General features: G+C 42.2%; 1 protein-coding gene across 2 annotated transcripts in view; it reads right to left on the bottom strand.

Annotated features, from left to right (window-relative positions):
* The window catches only part of CTDSPL (CTD small phosphatase like), a 113,597-nt gene that overhangs the window by 35,097 nt on the left and 53,340 nt on the right, over positions 1–25,160 (bottom strand). The gene's annotated exons all lie outside the window — the stretch shown is intronic.

Genomic DNA, 25,160 nt, shown 5'->3' with positions numbered 1-25,160 from the left:
CTTCAGGAGGCCCTTGATTTACTCATAAAACTGTCTGGTGAAGGGTTTTTGTTGGTATTTAAAATCCATAGTTTAATGGACAGATGTTTACACTCCAACATTAAAAAAGAGAACCTAGATATATAATTGTGTATCTGACTTGAACCTAACTGTGCAAAACAAATTGAAAAAGATATAGAGAATATAGAGAAAAGCTTGGCAAAAACAGACCGAGATGTTAACAGTAAGGATGGATGATGGCTGTTGACATTTTTTCCTCCGATATTTTCCAAAAATGTTTCATGATAATTATAATAATGCTCCAATGATAGGGGAAACCAAATAGTCTTGTTACACTTTCTTTCAGCAACTTTGTGAAGCTCAGGAGAAGCCATATCCTACTTCTAAACCTTCAGACTGACTCCTATGCTTTTCTACTCCATGTCTATGAGAAAACCAGGCAAGAAGAGCGTTTTATGTTTTGCAGCAATTGAATGTCACTATTAGTGAGGCCTGCACCTGCTTGTGGTCTGCCGCATCGCCAAGACAGAGCATTCCCCCCCAACCTGAAAACCAGAGGTGGCCTACATGGAAACAAGGCAGCAAGCAAGTGTTCTTTTCCTGGTAGAAGCTTTCATTGGCTTCTGCATGTGGTAGTCCCGCTTGACCACAATCCCTCCCTGCATACCCATATGTGGTCCTGCTTCTTCTCTGCTGTTAATTAAGGTTTTGCCTCTCACCACCTGTCCTCATGTGCCCTTTTGGTGGTTGATACTGATAAGACACATATGAGGGCCTCCCTGGTGGCGCAGGTGGTTGAACGCAGCGCTGTGAAGCTGTCCACAGCCACTGCAGTGGCTGGTTCGATCCCCGCCAGCCACGGAGCAACCCACATGGTGCGGCAGACCTCTCCTGTCTTGCCCGCTGCTCCCCTCAGCAGTGTATTTCATCAGTCTGCCTGTTCTGTTCCCCACTCTGTCTCTGGTGAATCCTCTCACACTTCCACGCATCTGGCCTGTACCTCGGTTCTTGTATAAATAAAATAAATCTTAAAAAAAAAAGACACATATGACAGGTCTCCTGGAGGCCTGGGTATCCAGGAACAAGTTCTTTATCAGAAGCCTACAGCAGGATATTAAAGATGGCTTACACACACATCCTCTGTTAACACTGGTTTTAAGAATACTTTGGAGGAGTAAAGGGGGAAGCAGCAATTTTGAACTGAATTTTGAAATGTCAGTATAAAACATTTCGTGAAGACTTTCATTTTCTATCAGATTTGAAAAAGTCATCAAAAGTCATTCCAAAGTTTTCTGTAGCTTTTCCCTGGTAACCTTCCTGCTCTTATCCACACCTACACCTCAGTCTCTGGTTTCCTCTATGGAAGACTCCTCATCACTCTTGACACCCCACTTCCCACTCCTCCTCTCCGATATCCCCAATTCTCAATGAAGAACATTCCCGTCTTTAGAGTCTGGTCCAAAGGCCACCTCTGGGAGGACGCCCAGCGCAGTGGAAGTGGTTTGTTCCTTAGCTAACACTGAACTCCCAAGTGGACGGATGCGGGACTGCCCTGTGTCTATTCCTGATCTCTCTCCGAACTTCCAGGCCAGTTAAGCCACTTGTCTGCTAGACATCTTTTGATGTAAGGAGGAGCCTCTCACTTAGCATGTCCACATGGGGCTCATCTTCTCTTTTCTTTACCCAGAGCACCCATTTCCTACTTTATTTTTTTAAAAAAGATTTATTTATTTATTTATACAAGAGCTGGGGTACAGGCCAGAGGTGTGGAGGGTGAGAGGATTCACTAGAGACAGAGTAGGGAACAGAACAGGTGGATTCACTGAAATACACTGCTGAGGGGAGCAGCGGGCGAGACAGGAGGTCTGCTGCACCATGTGGGTGAGCTCCCTGGCCAGGGATCGAACTCATACTTCAGTGGCTGCAAACAGCTTCAGAGTGCTGCATCTTAACCCCTTGCGCCACCAGGGAGGCCCCATTTTCCTATTTAAAATGTCTTCCTTTCTCCCTCTCATTAAGTTGCTAGTTTTGATATCAAGACAGCCCCTCAATCTATCCCCAATTTCTTGCCCTTGCCATATCCCAGTTGAGGCCCCCATCATTTTCTCCCAGGACCATTATGATAGCTTCTGGACTTGCTGGTCTGCTGCTGACTTTGCATCCTATGATTAATTACTGGCATGACTAACCTAGGTAAGACCCAACAAGTGAGTAGACTCTGGTGATCATGAGCATGGCTAAGTCAGCTTGCTTAAGTCCAGACGCAGACTGAACCAGCAATGCCATAGGGCCCAGGAGCGTTATGTGACTTCTCTGTGCTTTAGTTTCCTTATCTGTAAAATGGGGATAATAAAGGAACTCACTTTATGAGTTGGGTGATATCCTGTCTGCTTTTGGGCAATGTTGGTCCTATAAATGTATTTGGAAGCTTTCCTCTTCAATTTTTGGAAAGAGTTTGAAAAGGACAGACACTAGTTCATCTTCAAAGGTTTGGTAGAGCTCCAGGATTTTTGTTTGTTGAGAGAGTTTTGATTACTGTTTCAACTGCCCTGCTTATAACTAGTCTGCTGAAAATTTCTATTTTTTCCTGATATAATCTTGGAAGTTTGTACAATTCTGAGAATTTGTCCATCATGTTTCATTTTTCCAATTTGTCACAGAGTCATACGATTGACTTAGGGATGGGCACATGATCTGACCTTGGCCAAGGACAGTGTGCCTCAGGATTTATACTACAGCTATTAGAAGGCGAAAAGTTGTTCTGTTTTTGCTGGGTTTGCTAAGCTGGTAGGAGGTGAGCATGGGGCCACTTGCGGGCATCTTGTCACCAAGTGAGAACTACCTTGTTAAACGAGAACTGAGAAAATGTAGATGAGATAGGGAAACAGACCTCTGACAACATCATCTAAAGACTTAGTTTCACTGAAGCCTTCTATTTTCAGTTACGTAAGAGAAAAAAAAAATCTTTTTCTTTTAAGCCATGAAGGAGTGAATTTATGTTATTTACAATAGAAAGGAGTATCTGTAAAAACCTAAGCTCTTAGACTAGGCAGTGAAGAAATACTGATGAACCACAAAGGACTGTCCCTACCTCGTCACACTCCTGCCTCGTGGGAGAGACACTGGGTAATTCTCCGGTATGAGGCCTGTTATGACAGGGCAGCACAGGGCACTGCTGGGGCCCATATAAGGGCACACAGCCTAGCTTTTGATGTAGAGCTGAGCTGAGAGTTTTATAAAATTGTTGGAGGGGGCACGAGGTGGGGAAACAGCAAAGTGAAAGGGTCTGATAGGGAGTACACAAGGTATTTGAAAAATCAAAGGAGTGACAAGGAAAAAAAGAGCAGAGGTAAGGAGTATGAGATGAAGATGATGAGTACGAACTGATTTTATGGAAATAGGGACTGACGTGACCAGGTTTGTAACACACGTGTCACTGTTTCACTTCTGTAGCTGGAACTGCTGAGTGTAAATTTTAAATTGTGACTAATGCAGACTAACCTGCATCAAGATTTGCAGGATATTTATAAAGCAGAGATGTACACCATTTTGTGTTTAAGAGCCTAGTGTGGTATTTCTTATTTATAAAATGACTTTAAATATAAGTAAGTGGTGTGGCTTCACCTACCTGAGCCATCCAGTAATCTGGGAAAAATAATAATTATCCCATAAGATATTATGTGGAAGCAGCAAAACATGTATGTTTGTTTTGGAAAAAGAATCTAGCAGCAGCTTAAGATATAGCAGCAAAAAATTATGATTGGTTTAGGTACAGTGCAGAGCCTCCCTGTGAATACTCAGAAGTCAGCTAATAATCTAAACAACAGTCCTCACAAAAACAGCTTGGCTTTCTGAGGAAACACGTAGGCAGGCCTATTTTGTTTCTGGTTATGTGAATTCTAAACTTAGAACTTGAAGCAGCTCTTTAAAACTTTACCTCCTATCCAATGGGTCTCTTCATATAATAATAATAAAATAATAATAATAATAATAATAATAATAATAGAAACGAAACATAGAAGTAAAAAGCAATTCCACATGTGAAGCTTAAAATAAAACCTAAGACTCAGGCCTTCTCTCGAAAGTCTTGTATGCAATAGGGTTAGAGAGATGTGCTCACCAAAGCCGACGGTGGGTTTGAATCTTCTATGGAGTAAGAAATGGGTCTAAAGAGCTATCCACCTGTGTTTGTGCTAACAGATGGAAGTCATGACTGAAACCACAACCAGTTTGTATGAACAGGCTGAGAGGGGGCATTTCTAATCTCTAATCATACTCTTACACAGATCTGTTTCCCTTTTGTATCCAGAAACTGAAATGCTGACCCTGAATATCCAGCATTTCTTAATTAGTGCAGTATCTGCTGATGCCACAAAACTACTGCCCTTTTATAATTCTTGCACTCTGACTCAGATTCCAGACAGGGGGAGGCTTCGGGACAATTCTGAATCCCTAGCTTCAGGACCAAAACCTCTGGGGTCTACACAGATTCAGAGTTCTGCACACTCCGCTGTGTGAATACCTCCACCCATCTGTCCTTCAGCTAATCTCACCAAGAACTCCCACAATCCAAGTATGAGCAGCTCAGGATGAAGATGAGAGAAGGTGATCGTAGGTGGAAATGCTTGCTATTCACTATGACTGTACCCCCAATCATTCAGGTTCCTCCCAAGTGAAGAAATTACATATTGGCAGCTACAGAAAACAAAAAAGGTCTGCCTTTCACTTCCCCAGTGCCAAGCCAACCTACATGCTGGCACTGGGGCCAGAAAGCCAAAGACCCACATGACAGAGTTTCTAGGAGAAACCTACAGCACATGAGGTCTACTGTTAATGTGTCCAAGCACCTAACCCTGCCCTCAAACCAGCTTCTTTCTAGTCACAAGAGCAGTATTAAGAAAGCATTCCATAGTAGATTATACTGTCCAAGTATACACAGCAGAACTTTAAAAACAAGCCCTGTGCCAAGTACCAGCACGGACGCCGATGCTGTTAAAACTGCAAAACTGCACACCTTGTAATTTCTCAAGGTGTGGAAATTTCTTCACACGTGGGGATGTCAGAGCACATTACAACTCTGAAGAGGCCACACAGCCGAATTCACAACTACATTACCATGGAAAAAGCTAAACACCTTTTTTAAGGTGGGGGGGGATTTAAATGAATGCACCACTTCTTCTCTTCTAGGATCAGGCTGCAATCTCTGGAATGCATCCCAGGGCCGAGGTTTGGAATGGGTGTCTAACAGGAAATTCTGGGCAGTCTATGCATACATTACATTCCTTTCCCACCCTAAAAGAGTGGTCAACAAACACAACTTTCCTCTGTTTGAATAAAAGGGAGGCGATAGGAGTGGGGGTGGGGAGAAGCCAGGGCACAGACTGCAGAGCTCAAAAGCAGATGTGGCTGCTGAGAATCCAAAATCCTTTTCTCCTTCAAAAAAGAGTTACCTTTTGAGATACCCCATCAGTCCTATCCTATTTCCAAGCAGTAAATTTCTCCAGGGAATTCCATTTGTCACTCTGAAAACAGCATACCTTTGAGAGCTCATTTTCCCACTGAGGCCTGTCACCAGCAGTGGCTTCTCCAGCTCATATACACGCCTCCTCTTTCTCCTTCATTCTCCTATGAGAATTTTTCTCCTTGTTTCACATGAGAAATCCAGGGGGAGGATCAAGGGCTGATGGTTAAAGGCTGGGCAGGAGGAGCTCTAATCTCCTCCTTCCAGGATGCATCTCCCCTGTTCACTGTTGGCTTGCACAGCCTACATTAGCTGATTGCCTCGTTTGTGCAATCATCTTGACATCAATCACCTCTGGCCTTCATGGTGCGGCAAGGACATGACTGCTCCATTATCCAGAGAGAAATGGAGACTTGGAGCACACACAACTATGCAGCCAACGTGCTGGGGATAAGAGTCAGGGCAGCCTGACAGCAGGGGTCCACCCTTCACCCCCAATACCTTTTATTTTGAAATTGAGGTAACAGTGGTTTACAACCCTGTATATGATTCAGGGGTACAGACTGCAGGCTTCAGATGCATGCTACCACACATGTTCTATACTCTTTTTTTTTGTTGTTGTTTGTTTTTTCAAAGATTTATTTATTTATGCATACAAGAGCTGGAGTACAGGCCAGAGGATGGGGGTGGGGTGGGTGTTAGAGGATACACCAGAGACAGAGTGGGGAACAGAACAGGCAGATTGACTGAAATAAACTGCTGAGGGGAATGGCAGGAGAGTCAGGAGAGGTCTGCTTTGCCATGTGGGTAGCTCCCTGGCTGGAGATCGAACTTGTGCTGCAGTGGCTACGGATAGCTTCATAGGTTGCATCTTAACCCTTATGCCACCAGTAAGGCCCTGCTCTGTACTCTTTTGGGTTTTATTTCCAGGGAGAAACTGAATGTGAGGTTGTGGGCTATCTTCCTTCATGCCACACTTTGAAAATTCCAAAATGAACCAACGGTACTCATGGCAGCTCGATCAGATGAAGCTGGACATAGTGGTGTCCCAAATGTACGCAGGCCACCAAGCTCCTTGTGACTCAGTTTCCCAAGAGAATTCCTCTGCTGGGAATGTCCTTCCTCACTGCCATACTCCCGTACCTGAGGTCACCCACTCTCAAGTCACAGAGCTGAATATAAAAAACCAGGTGTGGGTGAGTCTAGAATCTGAGCTCTTAACTATCACTATACAATCTGTTTTTCACATCAAGAGCCAAAATAAGTAACAGAATAAAGGATTTAAACAGATAATGCATTAGAGGAAGTAAAGGTTAAAATTTAACAGTAATCAAATAAATGACTGTTTAAACAATGAGGTGTGAGGATTGTTCCTATTAAATGAACAGAAATGACAAAAGTAAAAACAGCCCATTGTGATAAGGTTTTAATGGCACAGACGCATTAATTTACATGTCGCTTGCTGGTAATTCTGTAAACTGAAAGAATTCACTTGAAAAGCAGAGGAGTAATGTGTCAAAGGCCAGGGAGGTCACATGCAAACAACTGTATATCCAAGAGAGTTGGAAAGCTCAATTAGATCAGTGCACAGCACGTGCAAGGACACTGGTGGCCACATGAAGCGGCCATTGTGAAGACACATGGACAAGTGTCTGTAGTCAGGGTCAGGTGAGTATTTCAGATGCTGTGCATGCTCCGTGCCTGTAATTTTGTGATGTGCTTCTGGATAAGCTCTGGAAGGTAGGCTGCAGGGGCACATAAGACATGGAATCTACCTTGCTCATGTCTGATTCCCTAACACCTAGAAACATGCTGATACAAAATAGGCCTGTCATAATAGATATTTAATGAATGAATGAATGTATGAACAGAAACTGAGAACAATGAACATGACTGATATATTAAAAAGGAACAGCTTCCGTGATTCTTCGAGAAAGCTTGTCCCAGGCAGCACCACTTTTTCCTGAGAAGCCCTCTTCCCCACAGCAAGCCTCTCTCCTCTAAGCAGTTTTAATCTATGCCACCCACATAAGGCCAATCCTTCATATGGAGAACCCAACTCACAGTTTCCTGCCATTTTTAGCAAAGATGGCAGCACCTGCTTCCTATGAAATAATTAGTGTACATTTCAGAAAGAGAAATCATGTAAAATTCACCAATATATTAAGTAAAGTATGGCTATGTCTGGATTGTAGGACTAGGTTTGTTATTTCTCTATATGCTTTTCTGTCGTTTCTCAGTTTCTACAATCTACATCATATATAATGAAAAAAATCTTTTCTTTTTCATGTATAATGAGAAAATACTTTTATACTTAATAAAATACATGAAAATATTTTCACATATCATCAGCTACCCTTCCACACCTTATTTTGATTGGCAGTACTGTATACTGTACCATAATTAACTTTGGACATTGATGTTTTTCCCTTTAAAAAAATGTGTCATAACAAATGCTGCAATTTTTAATAGACTCCTGAGAAAATCTAGCTGTCCATATTATTGGATAAGGTATACTATAATCCCTGATATGGAATATTATGCGGTTGTTAAAAAGAAAGCTGCAGTTCCATATATACTGATAATAGCTAACACTTATGTAAGATGTGGCAGGTGCTGTTTTATATACTGTACGTACACTGACTCACTTAATCATTCCAGAAATATTACTAATACATAAAAATTATTATTAGATTCACTTTATAGATGAGGAAACTAAGGCCCATAGCAGTTAAGAAACATGCCCAAGATGACATAGTAAGTACTAGAGTTTATTTAAACTCAAGTAGTCTGTGCTTTCAAGGCCTGCATTAAAATGCTCACTGATAGTGAAGCATATTCTGAGGTAAATTAAATGAGAAAATCAGGGTAGAGATAGTACATACAGCATGCTACCACCCACCTCCAAATACAAAAGTAAACAAGTTAACAAAATAAAAAGTGTAAGCATGTGCACATGCTTATACGCACAAAGAGTATTTCTGGAAGAATTGGTTGCCTCACAAGACAGAAATGGAGACAGAACTGGGAGGAAGGAAGAATGATTTTTCATTTTTCTGTATCCTTTGAATTTTGTATCATGTATTAAAATGATCACGTATTAAAATAATAAGACCGTATTGTATATCACGCATTATAAGTAAAAAGTAAACACACCAAACATAATACTGCAGTGAGCATACAGTACATAATCTGTATGTGCATGGCTGATTATCTCTTTAGAAGAAAGTCCTAGAAAGTGCAATTGCTGGGACCAGAATATTTGAAAAAGATGTCAAGTCTCTTGATACCTATGGACAATCTGTCACTGAGAGGCAGTGTCAATGTGCACTCCTATCCATGGGAGTACCACACAAAGGCTCCGCCAATAAAGAAACTACAAAAAGCCTTTACCAATCTGAACAGTAAAATGGCAACACTGTTGTTTTAGTTTGCATTTCTTTGATTGCCATCCAAGTTCTACAACCTTCATATGCTTTTGGCCATTTCTATTTCTTCTTTTGAGACTCGTGTGAACAACAACAACTACATATATGTGTGTATATACACACACATAGACACAAACACATATATACATAAACACAAACATACATATATGTATCTGTGTATATATAAAGATAGAAATAAGATATGGGAGGCCTATTTTCTATCTTTTCTTTGCCATGTGTATTTCCTTGCCATGTATATTGAGACATGTATTACAGACATAATGTTTGGACTGTTCTGTGTGCTAGAATTTGTCTTAGTTTTCAGCCCTTTACTTTTGTTTATACTGGTTACTTTATGTTTTTAACAAGTCAAATCTAACAATCTTTTAAAGATGAGTACTTCCCACCTTAATAAAACATTCCCTTCTATATTCTTCTAATTATTTTGTAAAGTAACTCTCTTTCAAAGCAAATCTTTCAAGTGTTTAGAATGTATTCTGGTATACAGTAGGATCTATGAATCTATTCTTTCCCCCCAAAGATTAACAAATATCACCTAATAGTATTTATTTAGCATTACTTCTAATCTTCATATACTGATGTGGGCATCCCATTCCATTACTCTCCAGTCCAGTCCATGTCTCTGCTTATACCAGTAACACACAGCTTTGATACAGCAGATTTATTGCTTTATATTTAATAGTGAAGTACCCCTTTTATTTAAAAAATTTTTTTGGATAGTCTAACACTTTATGCTTCCAGATGAATGTCAGAATCACTTTATCAAGTTCTAAAAAATATACCACTGGGATTTAGTTGCATTAGGCTCATAAAATATATATCTACCAATTCTAGTTAATTCCATTAAAGTAATTAAAGGAAAGTTAAAACGAAAAAGAATAAAAATGCATTTGTTCTACCATATTCCTAAAAACTGTGCCAAGATTAAAAGTGGCCTAGATCATCAGCTTAAAATAGGCTGTTATACCTATAAGGTATTTTATGTAAGTTCCACGGTACCCACAATAAAAAAACCTATAGAACACGCACGCACGCACGCGCACACACACACACACACACACACCACTAATTGATGGGGATTAGAGGGAGAGAGAGAGAGTGTGTGTGCAAGAGTGAGAATGAGAGAGAGGGGGGAATAAAGACATGTCACTAGTAAAAAAAAAATCACTAAAAAGACACAAGGAAGACAACTAAGAAAGGAAAAGGAGAATAAAAAAGTTACAAGACAGAAAATTAACAAAATGCAACAGGAAGTCTTTTCCCTATCAGTAATTACTACAAATGCAAATAGATTGAATTCTCCAATCAAAATAAGTTAAGTGGTGAATGGATGGAAAATAAGATCCAACTATTTGTGTACAAGAGACTTACTTTAGATGTAAGAACATATATAGGAAGAAAGTGAGTGGATGGAAAAGATATTCCATGCAAATAGTAACCAAAAAAGTAAGGGGCTATTATATCAGATGAAATAGATTTTAAATTAAAAATTGTCACAAACGCAAAGAAGAACATTACCTAATGGTAAAAGGACCAATTCGCTAGGAAGATAAAATAATTATAAAATATATGGACCCAACATCAGAGTATGCACACATCTACAGCAAATGTGGATAGCAAACTGAAGAAATAAACAACACGATGATAGTAAAAATTTTAACAATGAGTAGAGAAAGAGAAAAGACAAAGAAACAAAGGACTTGGATAATACTATAGGCCAAATGGACCAAAAAAACAAAGATAGAACATTCTGCCCAAAAGCAGCACAACACATACTCTTCCTAAGGACACACAAACATTCCCCAGGATAGAGCACAATTAGGTCAAAATCCAGTCTTAACAAATTTTAGATGTAATCATACCAAGTATCTTTTCTGACCACAATGGAATGAAACTAGATATCAACAGTGTAAGAAGAACTAGAAAACTCAGAGATATTAAACAATCACAGGAATTAAACAACATTTTCTTAAATAACGACTGGGTGAAAGAACAAACCAAAAGATATTTTCATTTGACTCAAATGAAAACATGACCTACCAAAACCTATGGGATAAAGTGAAAGTACTACAAAGAGGAAAGTTTATAATGGTAAATACCTACATTAAAAAAGAAGAAAGATCTTAAATAAATGGTCTAACTTTATACTTCAAGGAATTAGAACAAGAACAGCAAACTAAGTTTGGACTTAGGAATTTTGGACTTAGGAAGGAGATGATAATGGTTGGAGCAGAAACAAAACAGCAAATAGAAAAATAATAGAAAAAAATCAAAATGAAACGTTTTTGAAAAAATGAACAAAATTGACAAATTAGACTAACAGAAAGACGGGAGATTCAAATACGTAAAATCAGAAATTAAAGAGCAGACATTACAACTGATGTAATGGAAATAAAAAGTATCACAAGGGAATTGAGAACAATTACATGCCAATAAATCAGATAACCTATAAGAAATGGACAAATTCCTAGAAACATACAACCTGAGTCATGACCAAAACTGAGTTAAGAAGAAAACAGAAAGTTTGAATAGCCCAATAATGAATAAGGAGACTGAATCAAGAACCAAAAGTCTCCCAGCAAAGTCCAATGACAGATGCTTCACTGGAGAATCAAACATTTAAAGAATATCCATTCTTCTCAAATTCTTCAAAAAATTAAAGAGAAGAGAATGCTTCAAACTCATTTTATGAGGCCAACAGCCTGACACCAAAGTCAGATAAGGATGCTCTAAGAAAGCAAAACCAGACCAACATCCCTGACGAATAGACAAAAAAAAAAAATCCTCAAAAAATACTAGCACACCAAACACCATAGCACACTGAAAGGATCATATCATATGGCTAGGGGGACTTATCCCTGGGATGCAAGAATGGTTCAACATACAAAAACCAATCAATGTGTTCCACCATGTCAAGAGAGTCCAAGATAAAAACCAATGATGATCAACAGATACAGAAAAAGCATTTGACAAAATTCACTTCCCTGTTATATAAAACCATCAAAAATTAGGGATAAAAGAAAATCATCTCAACACAATAAAGCCTATATATAAAACGCCCATAGTTAACAACATTCTCAAAGTGAAAGCTTTTCCTCTAAGATGAGGAGCAAGGCAAGTGTGCCTACCCTCACTACTTCAACATAGTGCAGGAAGTCCTAGCCTGAGCAATCAGGGAAGGAAAAGAAATAAAAGACATCCACACAGGAAAGGAATTAGTAAAATTATCCTACTAAGCAGATGACATGGTCTTATACGGAGAGAATTTCACGCATGCGTGCACACACACGCACATACACACTTATTTAGAAATAAATAAATGAATGAAAACTTGTGGATATGAAACAATCTATAAAAATTGGCTGCATTTCTATCTACTTTAAAAAATCTGAAAAAGAAATTAAGAGAACAATTCATTTTCAATAAGATCAAAAAGAACCAAATACTCCTAGAATAAACTTAACCAAGAAGGTGAAAGGCTTGTACACTGAAAACTATAAAACACTGTGGAAAGAAGTTAAAAACACACACATATGCTGAGACAGCTGTGTCCACTGTTTACATGAACACACCACGGCATCTTTCTCTCTCCTCCAGTCTGAGAGTGTTTTGTGGTGAGGCTGGCTCACTCCTGGAGCTCACCACTGTAAATGTTTTGCATTGTTTCTTATTCTTGTGGACAAACCCACAATTCATTAATAAAATTCCGCCAAAATCTATTATTGCGTCAAACATTTCCCAATATATTTAATTAGAATTACTAGTTTAAATAGCTAGCCAGTTCACCCAGGTTATTCTACTTTGACAGCGGTTTTTTAATTAAAGTGTAAACATATTTACATTTTGTTCTCTATCCAAGCATACCAAATATTGATTCAAAACTGAAATATGGAACAATCAGCTCAAATAATGTCTCAGGAGTCCTCAATCCTCTTCAAAGCACTGACATTTCCTTAGGTCAAAAACAAAAACATCTTAAAAAGCTCATGTCTGAAGATGTGCTAGATACATACAATGGAGTATTTGTCATTTATAAAAAAAAGATAAACTCTTGCCTTTTGTGACAGCATGAATGGAACTGGAGGGAGGGGATCATGCTAAGTGAAGTAAGTCAGAAGGAGAAACACAAAAACCAGATGTCACTTACAAGTGCAACATAGAGAAACAAAACAAAGGGCCAGATAAACCAACAACAAATCTAGAAATTTGACTGTAGAACTGAGGTTATCAGAGGGGGAAAGGGATGATCAGACTAGGGAGGGATTGTGGATGATAGATTACCGGGTAGGACTATGGGTACCCTGCTGGTGGGGCTGGCGTGGTAATAAACTGAATCTTACACAACATTGCTCTAAATCATATATACCATCCTAAACTAATGTTGCCTCAAGAAAAAAAAAAGTTCATGTCTGTTAGCAAGTCTTCATTTCCTACCTCTGTTTTGCAACCGATCAAACTATGCCTCTGCAAACCATGAGTGCCCAAGTGTATCAGGCAAGACCAAGATGTCTGGACTCCCTGTTATTCTGCCAAGAGAGTTCTGTTGATCAGAGGGCCCTTCCATACCATCCTCTCAGACCAGTGACCTGCCATGAGGGGAAGTGACATTCCTAAGTCAGCCCCCTAGGTCCATCAGGAAAGATACTGAGACATCTCACCGGATTATGTGACTTTCAAAGCTGGGGGGTCACAGAGGTCACTGAAATAGGAGGTTTCTCAAAGAGTGCCTGGATTTAACTTATGAGTAGAGTCCCCGTGAACCCAAGAACTTCAAGACAATACAGTAACAGCAAAGCATTAAATCAAGCGTGGGGCCCTCTGCAGCGCACAGGTTTTATACCCTTGAACCTGGCCTGCTTGCTCCAAGTCTACCCATAAGCTGGATGAAGTCAAGCCCCTATGAAGCAGGCCCCCACTTCACCTCAACACAGCCCCAGCTGGAGGTGTGGGGTGACAGCAGAAAGAACTGAGTCTGGTGGAGCTTGAGAAAGACAAGCCCAGGACCAGCAGGGGCAGGGCAGCCTGTTATAAGATAAGGACAGCTTCCAGGAGGGGAAACCTTACACCAAGAGGATACTAAACAGAAATGTTTCCTGAGTACCCCTCTTGCATTAGGCACGAGGGAAGGGACAAGGGTGAATGCTGCAGGAAGTATTCACAGTGGCGGCCAAGGCTTTCTGTGGGCAGGGCCGTTTCCCAGGGGAGGCCCGGCAGCTGAGCCCGGAAGGACGGACAGAGGGGTATGGAGGAGGGATGTTTATCCGGGAGAAATGGAAAGTTACAAGGGAAGCAAGTGGTGTGTTAGAAGGGCAGCGAGGAGGCCAATTTGGCTAGTGGCACAGGTAAAGGCAGAGAGGGGAGGGCTTTTAACTTGAAGAGATTGGCGGTGGTGGGGGTCAGTGAATACTTTGAAGAGACCCAGGGGCAGGTTGAGAGCTGGCCTTGGAAGCCTTGTCTGCCACCATACGAGGCTGACAGCGGGCTCAGATCCTCCCCTAAGCAGAGGTCACTCTGGGGTCTCTACCAAAATTAGTTGGGTAGAGCCTTCCCACTCTTAGCAATGGGTCTGCAAGCTGGACAGACAGGAGAGAGGATTTCAATGCTTATTTCCAGGCAAGCAACGACAAATAAGAGAACTGTACATCCCCGAGACAAAGTTATCTGGCAGGATGCCCTGAACCACGTGCATCCCGCAGAATTCCTAATTTTAGAAACCAGACTGGAACTCATTTGACCAAAATAAACCTGGCCCCAAATATTTACTTTTGTCATTATTTTGCAGTTATGGAGGCAGAAGAGCAACATGAGTCGCAGGACGCTTTACGTGTTACCCACCATGATCATTCCTCAGGGCATGGCTCGTGAGTATTAGTAAAAGCTGCTGGCACTGGGTCACACCCCACTGTTTTTCAGTCTCTCAAATGTCAACCCTGGACTTTGTAACTCTTCCACATTCCTTTTTCACATGGATAAACAAGCCTTCCAATCGTGGGATAGCAACCAGACGGGACAAAAGAGCAAATGACAGGCCCAGAGAAATTTATTTTCATCATATAAACAGGACACACTGTACTCCTCTCTCCAGGCTGAATAATGGAAACAGCTTTAGTATGAATCATATGAACTCTGAATTCTTACCTCAAGAATTTTAAGACAAAGAAAATCTCACCTTGGATTAATGTTGTATGGCAAGAGGCCTGCTGTCCTTGTTCCCAGTTTTCAAACATAGCAATTCTCCCACTTTGTTTTGTTTTTAGCAGGAGAAGGGTGAAGCAAAGAGTTTATGCTCGCAGCATTCGGATTAAAGCACAGACAGGTATTTTCAGATTAACCTTGAAAATGTCATCTAATCGTATGTTGTGTCATTCCTTTCTAGTAATCATCGTTTTGTGACTATTAAATGAGTGATTTAATACTGTATGGGATTTGTTTTGGTTTGCAAGGTGTTGCTTCATTTAAAAGGATAGAGAAAATCGAGGAATATAGAAGACTCGGTTTGTATCAACTAGCTAATAGTTTAATACATTCAGGTGGAAATACACACATTAAAATGCCACCATTGACAGCCTACAGTTTCTAACTATACAATTTGAATTCCTCTGAGAGTATGACTGGACAGGAAATCTTTTCAGTTACCTGTTCTTTAACCAGGGATTTCCTTGGGCATAAAACCTTATAAATGGAAAAATATTAACAAACGACCCCAAGAAACCTCTCTAGATAAAAATGCATAAACCACATAATTTCTAAATAAACACACTTTGGGGAACGAACATGGAATAAGAGGCACCATGTGACTCTTCCTACACAGACTTCTACTCTGCCAAGAGCAGATATTTTAAGAACACACTTGAACTATCAGCGAGGATGGCAGTTCTCCGGAAGTCTTCACAGCATTTTCATGGTTTCCTAAAAGAAGAGCTCAGGGTTCCTTCCTCCAATTGAGTGCTTTGGTGTCACTTCAAGAACACCAGAAACGTGGACACCGACCTCAGCGTTTCCTCCCGCACCCCCCAGTTACCAGGCCCAGGCTCTAATCCCATCTGTTCAGCCGTCATCCTGGCCCACGCCACCAGCCCTCCTCCCTGGGACCTTTGCAACAATCTGACTGGTGACAGGTTTCTCCTCACCCACTCTCTCTGAGTGATCTTTTCTGAGATGCAGATGTGGTTAGGCCCTTCCCTGCTTAGAGTCCCGTGGCTGACCCTGCCTGGCTTGGATTGGATTTTGTAAAGTCACAAGCTGAGGTAATGCAGGGAAGCAGAGGATGCTTGGCAAACTCACCCTTACTGTTCAAGATGGAAAACAGGTTACAGCTGAAGGAAGTCCTTACACAGAAACACACACGCTGCTGCTTCAGGCTAGGAAGTGGCAGGTCCACGGCTGGTGAACAGCCTGTATTCACAAGCCTCACTTGCCAATCACTTGTTTGGATCCTGGAATGCTATTTCCCTTAAATACCATGTGATGAAGAGTGGGACGGTGCTCATGCTAACCCATCAAGGCTGATTTAACCCATAACTCAACAGAGCTACAGCTGCAAGGAGAAGAGTAGCAATTGATGTAGTAAAGATTTCTTGGGTACCTAACTTAAGGAAACTAGATCCTTTAATAAAATTATACCCCGATTCTTCCACCCTGGGTAGAGGAGAGAGAATCTCCCCATGGGATAGAGCAACTAGAGTCACTGACTCAGTTCTTTCTTTTATTTTTAAAGATTTATTTATTTATGCTGGGGTGTGGGCCAGAGGTGTGGAGAGGTGAGAGGATTCACCAGAGACAGAGTGGGGAGCAGAACAGGCAGATCTACTGAAATACACTGCCGAGGGGAGCAGTAGGCGAGACAGGAGAGGTCTGCTGCGTCATGTGGGTCAGCTCCCTGGCTGGGATGGAACTCGTGCTGCAGTGGCTGTTGATAGCTTCATAGTGCTGAGACTTAACCCCTTGTGCCACCAGGGAGGCCTGCTTGTTCAGTTCTTATCCCAAGAGCTCCTGCTACTTTGGAAATCCAGCTGGTTGCAGTGGTGCCTGCTTTATGTGTCTCAGGGTTCCAGACTTGCTGGGCTCATTCTAGGGATGTACCCTGGCCTTCATGCCCCATAGCACTGCAAGCCTACAGTCTGAGAACAGCATTCAAAAATCAAGTTCAGAGTAACTTGCAAGGGTTGCTAAATGTGGCTGTCCCAGGATCCTCTGTTTGGGTACTCTATGGGGCTGGCCTGGTTGCCTTTACTCCCGCAGGCAGAGGCCTGCGTTGTCATGGCCTGGGAAGGAGTCCTCAACCACATTTGAACTCCATAGAGCAAGGTCCAAGATAGCAAAGCAAGGGAGAAGCAACAGGATGTCTCAGGATGGCCAGCAGTAGCAGGGACCACTCATTACCTATGTCCCCTATCATAGAGGTGAGGCCTCACAGACCTCAAAAAGTCCTAACAGCAGTACATAAGCACCCAAACTACATACACTGTGTGTGTGGGGAGGGGCGAGTGGGGGTGATATTACTTTGTCATACCAACCACATGCCAGGTCCTGCCTAGACTCCAAGAGATGAAAAAGAGTTAAATAAGGAAATATTCTTGTCCTCGAGAAATTTCTAAACTAGTGGAGGGGGAGAGATATATACCCTGTAACACAGGCTCTAAATGTGGGGGTACTGACTATGACAGCAGTTAAACACGTCCTGCAGAGCAGACACTGGCCCCTTACAAGCTCTGGTTCATGTGCTGATCATGGCAGAGACAGTGCCAAGGAGCCTTGGTGGTAAGATGAGGGCTGTACCGAGAATCCCAGATCACGTCCAGCCTCCAATATTCTCCTTAGGCAAGTATTTAGCCAATCAGAAGCTGGACTCTGCCACCTGGGGTGGAAAAGGGCCCTGTGTTGGCCCCCTCTAGAAGCTCGGGTGGGAAGAATAGAAAAGAAAGTACTCGGATGCCTATAATGGGCCCAGGTAGAGCGGGACTGTTCCTCTGTCTCGTGGCCCCCTCTCTTCCTCTGTCAGGAGGGCCCTGGCTCCCGGAGGCCCACAGGGGCCCAACGGGCACTGATTCAAACCCACTAAAAGTGAAATGCACCCACATTACCCCCTCGTGTCACCGAAAGCACCTTAGTACATGGGAGGGAGGAAGCAGATCCTGATTTTTTTTTTAAAAGATATTTATTTATTTATTTACGCACACAACAGCTGGGGTACAGGCCAAAGATGTGGGGGTTAAGAGGATTCGCCAGAGACAGAGTGGGGAACAGAACAGGCAGATTGACTGAAATACACTGCTGAGGGGAGCAGTGGGAGAGACAGGAGAGGTCTGCTGCGCCATATGAGTTGCTCCCTGGCCGGGGATCGAACTTGTGCTGCAGAGGCTGCGGACTGCTTCATAGTGCAGTGCTTAACCCCTTGTGCCACCAGGGAGGCCCAGATGCCAGATTTTAAACCAGATGCTGCTCTTCTCTTTGCAAAGGTCACTGGAGAAACTCACTCTTTAGGAGTATGTTTCCAAAGTGAAAGTGCCATAGCGCCAGGTCTGCCAGGCCCCCTGTGCCCAGGCTGCTCCAGCTCTCACTCTGCTGGGAAACTGTCAGGGCAGATGTTCCAGTGTGGGGGAACACAGCTGATCTGAGAGGACACAAAGCTATAGAATCAAAGCTGCCAATCACAGGTGGTGAAGATGGTGTCCTCCTTCAGCAGTTCCAGCAGCTCACACCCCTGCTTCCAGCACCTGGAAAGCCACCTCCAGGGAGGGCTGCCCCCACAGTGTGCAGTCTCACTAAGACCTGGGACATGCCAGGGAGCACCCCATCTTCTGGAAGGTCTGGGGACAGGTCAGGCTCGCCCAGCTCCCAAGATCTGGTGCTGTGGCACACCCTCACTGGACTCAAGTGGAGAGTATGAATTCCTATCTTTCATCCAGAAATTGTTCCTCACTATTTAGGTAAGTCTCTTCTGCCCTAAGGTAGTTTGGCCAATGTTCCTCATAGATCATCACATACTGACCCCTGGAACCTATGAATGTTGCCATCTACGGCAAAGAGAATTTGTGCATTTGATTGACTGAGGGATCTAGAGACCATCATTACCCAGGTGGGCCCTACACGTAATCACAGGACTCTACGGGGTAGCCAAGAAAGCCCAAGTAGAACAAGTGAGATGAAAGCAAGAGGTGGAAGTGATATGAGCAAGGGAGAGTGAGCGAAGGAGTGCAGGAGGGCTCTAGAAGCCAGAAAATGTGTAAGGAAACCATTTCTCCTCTTGAGCCTCTAAAAGCAGCAGCCCTGCCGACACCTATACTCTAACCCGCAGAAGCCGATTTGATGTCTGACCCCCGCCATTTTTAGAGGAGAACTGTGTATTGTTTAAATCATCAAGTTTGTGGTAAGTTGTTAGAGCAGCCAGAGGAAACTAACATAAGTTCCAGCAGATAAGAGAGAAGGAAGCACCCTCAGGGCACTACAGAGTTCCCGATCCTTCTAAATTAGCTCTCTGACCACAGCTGCCAGAGCTCTTCTCCAGCGCGGGGGGCCATCTCCACTTGGCTTTACTCGAGGGGGAGCAGGCACTGCAACCAAACTTCCTTCTCTGGCTCCCCCAGGGCTCAGCCAAGCATGGGTCCTGGAGCCTAGGGGGGACCCTGGGGACAGAAGCTGAGGGAAAGCCCGTTATCCCAAGGACGGAGAGACTTGGCCCTCTTCCATTCCATCCCTGCTGATCCTTCAACTGCAGGCTCCTATCTGTTAACTAAGTCTCTGGTTCTTGAAACCACAGCTTCCCCCACATTCTCAGCATCTCCAGGACCTGACTTTGGACTAGAAAGTACCTACTGTTGTTAAAGAATCCCTCCTGGAAACGGTGCTCAGCACCTGCCCCTCCCACTTCCTACTCCAGTTTCTACCTCACACTTCACTTTTAAAATAAAGATGGAAGTGAAAATACATTCAAAGGATCTGTCTTTCTGTCACGTTGTGTTAATTATCAACTTGAGGCAAAATTCCAATACTGTTTTCCCAGAGAAGGAAAAAGTTTCAAAGTCGATCCTGCGGAGACTGTTCTGGATGAACTAAGCGATGGCTTCTATTTTGGAGCAGTTCCTAAAAACAATGGCTCCTCTGCTCCCAAGACCCGACCTCAGTGCAGTTTCCCAAGAGTACAGGAGTCCCTGGTGAAGTGTCTGCTAAAAAAAGTGTAGTTTTCAAACTTTAAAATATCAATGGCTACTTGTACTTGTTTTTATTTTTATTTTTTTAAAGATTTTTTTTTATTTATTTATACAAGCACTGGGTACAGTCAGAAGCGCGGGAGGGTGAGAGAATTCACCAGAGCCAGAGCGGGGAGCGGAGCAGGCAGACTGACAAAATACACTGCTGAGGAGAGCAGCGGGCGCGGCAGGAGAGGTCTGCGCGCCATGTGGGACCCTTGCCTGGTGGCCGGGGATCAAACCGGCGCTGCAGAGGCTGTGGGCAGTTTCGCAGCCCAGCGTTCAATTGCTGCGCCACCGGAGAGGCCCTTATTTTTTATTTTTTTTAAAGATCTATTTATGCATATAGGAGCTGGGGTGCAGGCCAGAGATGCAGGGGGGGAGGGAGGTCAGAGGATTCACCAGACACTTAAAAGGCAACTCTGACAAGAAACTGAGGAGAAAGCACTAAAAGCTGAGAGACGCTGTTCTATGTGGCTGTGTGTGGGAAGGGGAGGAGCTGGAGGAATTGTACCTGATCCACTCAGCCCAAAGGGGATTTTAGGGCCCCCTGAAAAGCGCTGATATGACACATAATCTTTTTTTATGCAACATATAAACTTCTTAATGACAAATTTTCCCATCGACACAAATCCTATTACAATAAAAAGATGCTCCTGTTACTCCCAATGTCCCTTAGGACTCTACTTTTTCATTCTATCCGACCTGTTTCTTCTAGGAGCTCTTTGGAGGCAGGGGATGATGTTTTCTTCATGATTCCAACCAACCTACTAACAGCAGCGGGCCCACATCACTCATAGTTCTTAATGCTTGTTGGGTAAAAGACTCAAATTGTTTCAAGCTCCAGGCACTGTCCTTAATTTAAGACCCTTTCTATCTAATGCAAAAAAGATAAACAAAAACTATCATTCCTTTGTGTAAAGTAGTGTAAGTTTGATCTATCCACTCTGTGATATTAATTCAAGTGATCACATGATGGGAGAACTATTAAGGGAACAGACTGATATGAAAACAAAAGTGGTGGGAAGGACAGAAATGAAAGCAAGCTTGGACTGATACTCCTAGGGAAAGGCAGACCACATTCATAGGCTGGAGGGTTCCAAGAAATACTATAAATGCAAGACGGCTTGGGAAATATTCCACATGTCCCTGAAGGCAGTGAGCCAATTTAGGAGCAAGGACAAGGAGTTAAGGAAAAAAGCCAAGGGGGGAAAAAAAAAGAAAAAAAACAAGTCCCTGGCACAGAGGACCCCATGGACCCCAGCTTGCCTGGAGCAGACACAGGGACTTCCAAAGCAGCAAAGACCTTCACTTGAAGAAGCAAGCATTGGGGGCAGGCTGGGGAGGGGTAGAAAGGGCTCTAACTAATTAGACTTTAAGGAATGTCCTGTTGCCAGGTGGAATTTTGAGTTCCTTAATAAAGGCATACAGAAATGAAGGAATTTGCACAATGTCAGGGTAGTCTGAGGCAGAGACTAAGCTGGCCAGGCCCAGAGGTCTGTTCTCTTATTCAGTGAAGCAAAGAGGTATGTAACAGAACAGACTGGGCACATGCCCTTTCTCTGTGCTTCTGGCTTTCTCCCCTGTCCTGTTCTGCTTCTGCTCCTCATCTCCCCTCACTTGCTATGCCTCCCCGGCTTTTCTCTAGCCCCAACCCTTCTTATCTCTTAAGCCTAGCTCCACGAAACTTTCTGAACTTCTTTCTCAAAAACTCCAGCCCACACTTTTCTTTCTTAATTCCTACTGAGGCTCCTTTCTTGAATTTCAACTGTTAAACTGAATTTTATGCTTTATTCACTGAATTTTATGCTTTATTCACTCATGCCTCATGCAACATCATCTTTCTACTGCTTAGAAACTCAATTAAGGTTGAATAATAAAAGAATGACTTCATGGCTACAGTTTGTCTCTCTGGCCGAGGACAGGAACTGCCTGATACTTCCTTTAAACTCCTCTGAAAGTTCTAAATAAAAACTTGATGACTAAGTAACACTGTGTACTAAATAGAAACATTTAATAGTAAAATTACATCTAGTGCACTGTGGTCTGGCATTTGCTGTAAGGCTACATTTTCTGCTAGATGACTTCAATCTAATAAAGTCTAAATTTATTCATCTATATTGGGATATAATTTAGGACAACGTATCAGTAGATAATTTTCTAAATAATTACGAGAGAGTCTTACTTAACACTTTAGGGCAAAAGATGTGCATTAAATATTAGAAAGACAGCACAAATGCTTCCTTACTTTTCATTTGTATAAAAACCAGAGTAGAAAATTCATTGTACATGAGTAAAATTACTTATACTCTGCTAAGTTCTATCTCAAACGCTAGAGTAGTTTAAATTTAAGAGTGAGTATGTATCTTCTCTGCCACTGGATTGGGAGCTCCTGAGCAAAGGGACTATCCTTGTTCTGTCCCTCTTGTATTTGTTCCTCCTCGAACTGTCCCCTGCCTCACCTAGGCACAGGACCTTGGTGCTCAGTAAGTGTCTGCTGAGCAAATGCAAGAGCAGACAGAGGCACATGTGCACTGGCCAGTCCAGTAACTGTTCTGTTCTTTTAACCTCCAGAGCAACAGGCATCAGTTCAGGGTCACTGGGAAGCTCTTCAAACATAGGACACTAGAAAGGTGTGATAAAGTTGGAGGAAAATTCTGGGATCTCAGCAGGGTAGAAAGAAGCAGGATATCCGGCTATATCTAAACTGTTCCAGTGACTTGTGGTACCTAGAATTTTGATGCCTTCTCTCCGAGCCTCAGTTTCCCTAAATCTGATCTCACCTAGCAGCACTTATCCTGCCTTACTGCCAGGATAGCTGTACACACCAAACAAGATGGTTTATGCACTTTGTTCACTATAAAGAGCTATATTCATTTCCTAGGGCAAATCAAAATACCACAAACTGGGAAGCTTAAAACAACAGCAATTTGGGGCCTCCCTGGTGGTGCAAGGGGTTAAGCACTGAACTATGAAGCAATCCACAGCCTCTGCAGCATGAGTTTGATCCCCGGCTGGCCAGGGAGAAACCCACATGGTGAGGCAGACCTCTCCTGTCTCGCCTGCTGCTCCCTCAGCAGTGTATTTTAGTCAGTCTGCCTGTTCTGTTCTCCACTCTGTCTCTGGTGGATCCTCTCACCCCCAGCATCTCTGGCCTGTACCCCAGCTCTTGTATGTGTAAATAAATAAATCTTAAAAAAACAAAAACAAAACAACAACAGCAATTTGTCTTACAGTTCTGAAGGCTAGAAGTCTGGAATCAAGGTGTTAGCAGGAGCAAGGACCCTCTGAAACCTGCAAGGAGAATCCTTTCTTGCCTCTTTAGTTTCTGGTGTTTGTGGACAAGCCTCGGCTTATAGATGCATCACTCTAATCTCTGCCTCCATCATCCCATGGCCATCTTCTCCCTGTGATCTTTATCTCTGTGCATCTTCTCTTATGAAGGACACAAATGACATTGGATTAGGGCCCACTCTATTCCAGAATGACCTCATCTTATGTAGCTACATCTGACTGACCCTAGTTCCAAATAAAGTCACATCACCAGGTACTGGGGGTGAGAACTTCCCTGTATCTTTTGTGGGATACCATTTAACCCACCATGAGAAGCACCTTATTAAAAATTAGTGACATAACGTTTGTCTAGGCAATTTAGAATAACCTTCTGTCTGAGAACAAAGGAAAAAAGCTAGATAAATATTTTTACAATTCTTCATGAAGTTATGGAAAATTAGCAGGCGGTGAAGAGAGAAATGCATCCAGGCTAGCCTGACATTGTGACACTTCTCGAAGAATAACACACTTCTGGAGGAGTTGTCAAGAGGCAGGAAAGCTGGGCAGCACTTTGGATAGCTTGTGGGGCGAGGAAAACTAAAACTGTGGCGTCATCCCCACAGTGCTACACCCTCAGAGTAAAGATGAACCACAAGCTGACTGGCACTCGCAGGTACAGCAGCTCTCACACCCTGAGCCTGGTTTACAGAGATAACAGGTGGCTGGTGCGCCAGGTACCTACCAGCTGACAGAGCAAATATAAATTCTCCCTAGAAAAGATAACATCATCCAAGGTCTCAAGTTATTTCTAGATGTTTTCATCTATGAAGTCTGTTATGTAATAATACTTAAAAAAATAACCAGGTATGTGAGAAAATAAGACAATATGAATGAATTCCCAACAATAGAAACAGACTGACAGGAGCTAAAAAAATAAAGATGGTATCAGACAAAGTATTTGAGGAACTATGCTCAACCTGTTTAAAGAGTTAAAGGATGGAACAGTTTCTCAGAGAACTAGAAACAAAACAACACATAGAAATTTTGGAACTTAAAAATAATATAACTAAGATTAAGAATTCAATAGGTGGGTTTAACAGCAGCTTAATTAGAGCTTGAAGAGAAAATTAGTGAATTGAAATGATAGGTCTGAAGACAATATCTAGGTTGAAACTCTGAGCAAAAGAGCAGAAAGTAAAGATGAAAGGTTAAGAGATACAGGGAATGTAAGAACAAGGACTAACGGATGTATAATTAGAGACAGAGGTACAGAGAGAATTGGGCAGAACAAATAACAGCCAAAGATATTTTAAAACTAAAGAAAGATGTCAAGCACAGATCCAAGATTTAAATGGATGATCTCCACCCAAGATAAACAAAAAGTGAACTATAAATGCACATCACTGTAAGCTGCTATGCACAAAAGACAAAGTAAAAGTCTTTACAGCAGCCAGAAAAAAGATTATCATAAAAAAAGTAATAATAAAACCAATGATTCCTTAATGACAATACTAAAAGCCAAAGTCTAGAATACTGTCAAAGTACTGAGAGGAAAAAAAAAATCCAATGTTTAAAGAACAATAACATCAACTTAAACGCTTGAGGAAGAAGTAACACCAACATTACACAAATTCTTTCAGAGAATAAAAGAAGGCACCTCCCAATTTATTTTACGAGACTAACCAAACCATGACAGAGGAATCTGACAAAGACATTACAAAAGAGTAACATTATAGGCAGAGCTTGCCATGAGCACAGATGTACAGATCTTGAACAAAATATTAGGAA

This window comes from Talpa occidentalis, unplaced genomic scaffold (assembly GCF_014898055.3).
Source record: "Talpa occidentalis isolate TD23 unplaced genomic scaffold, MPIMG_talOcc4v2.1 talOcc4.10, whole genome shotgun sequence".
Classification (NCBI taxonomy): domain Eukaryota; kingdom Metazoa; phylum Chordata; class Mammalia; order Eulipotyphla; family Talpidae; genus Talpa; species Talpa occidentalis.
The sequence above is the reverse complement of the archived record's forward strand: the minus strand, read 5'-3'. Positions and strand labels throughout refer to the sequence as shown.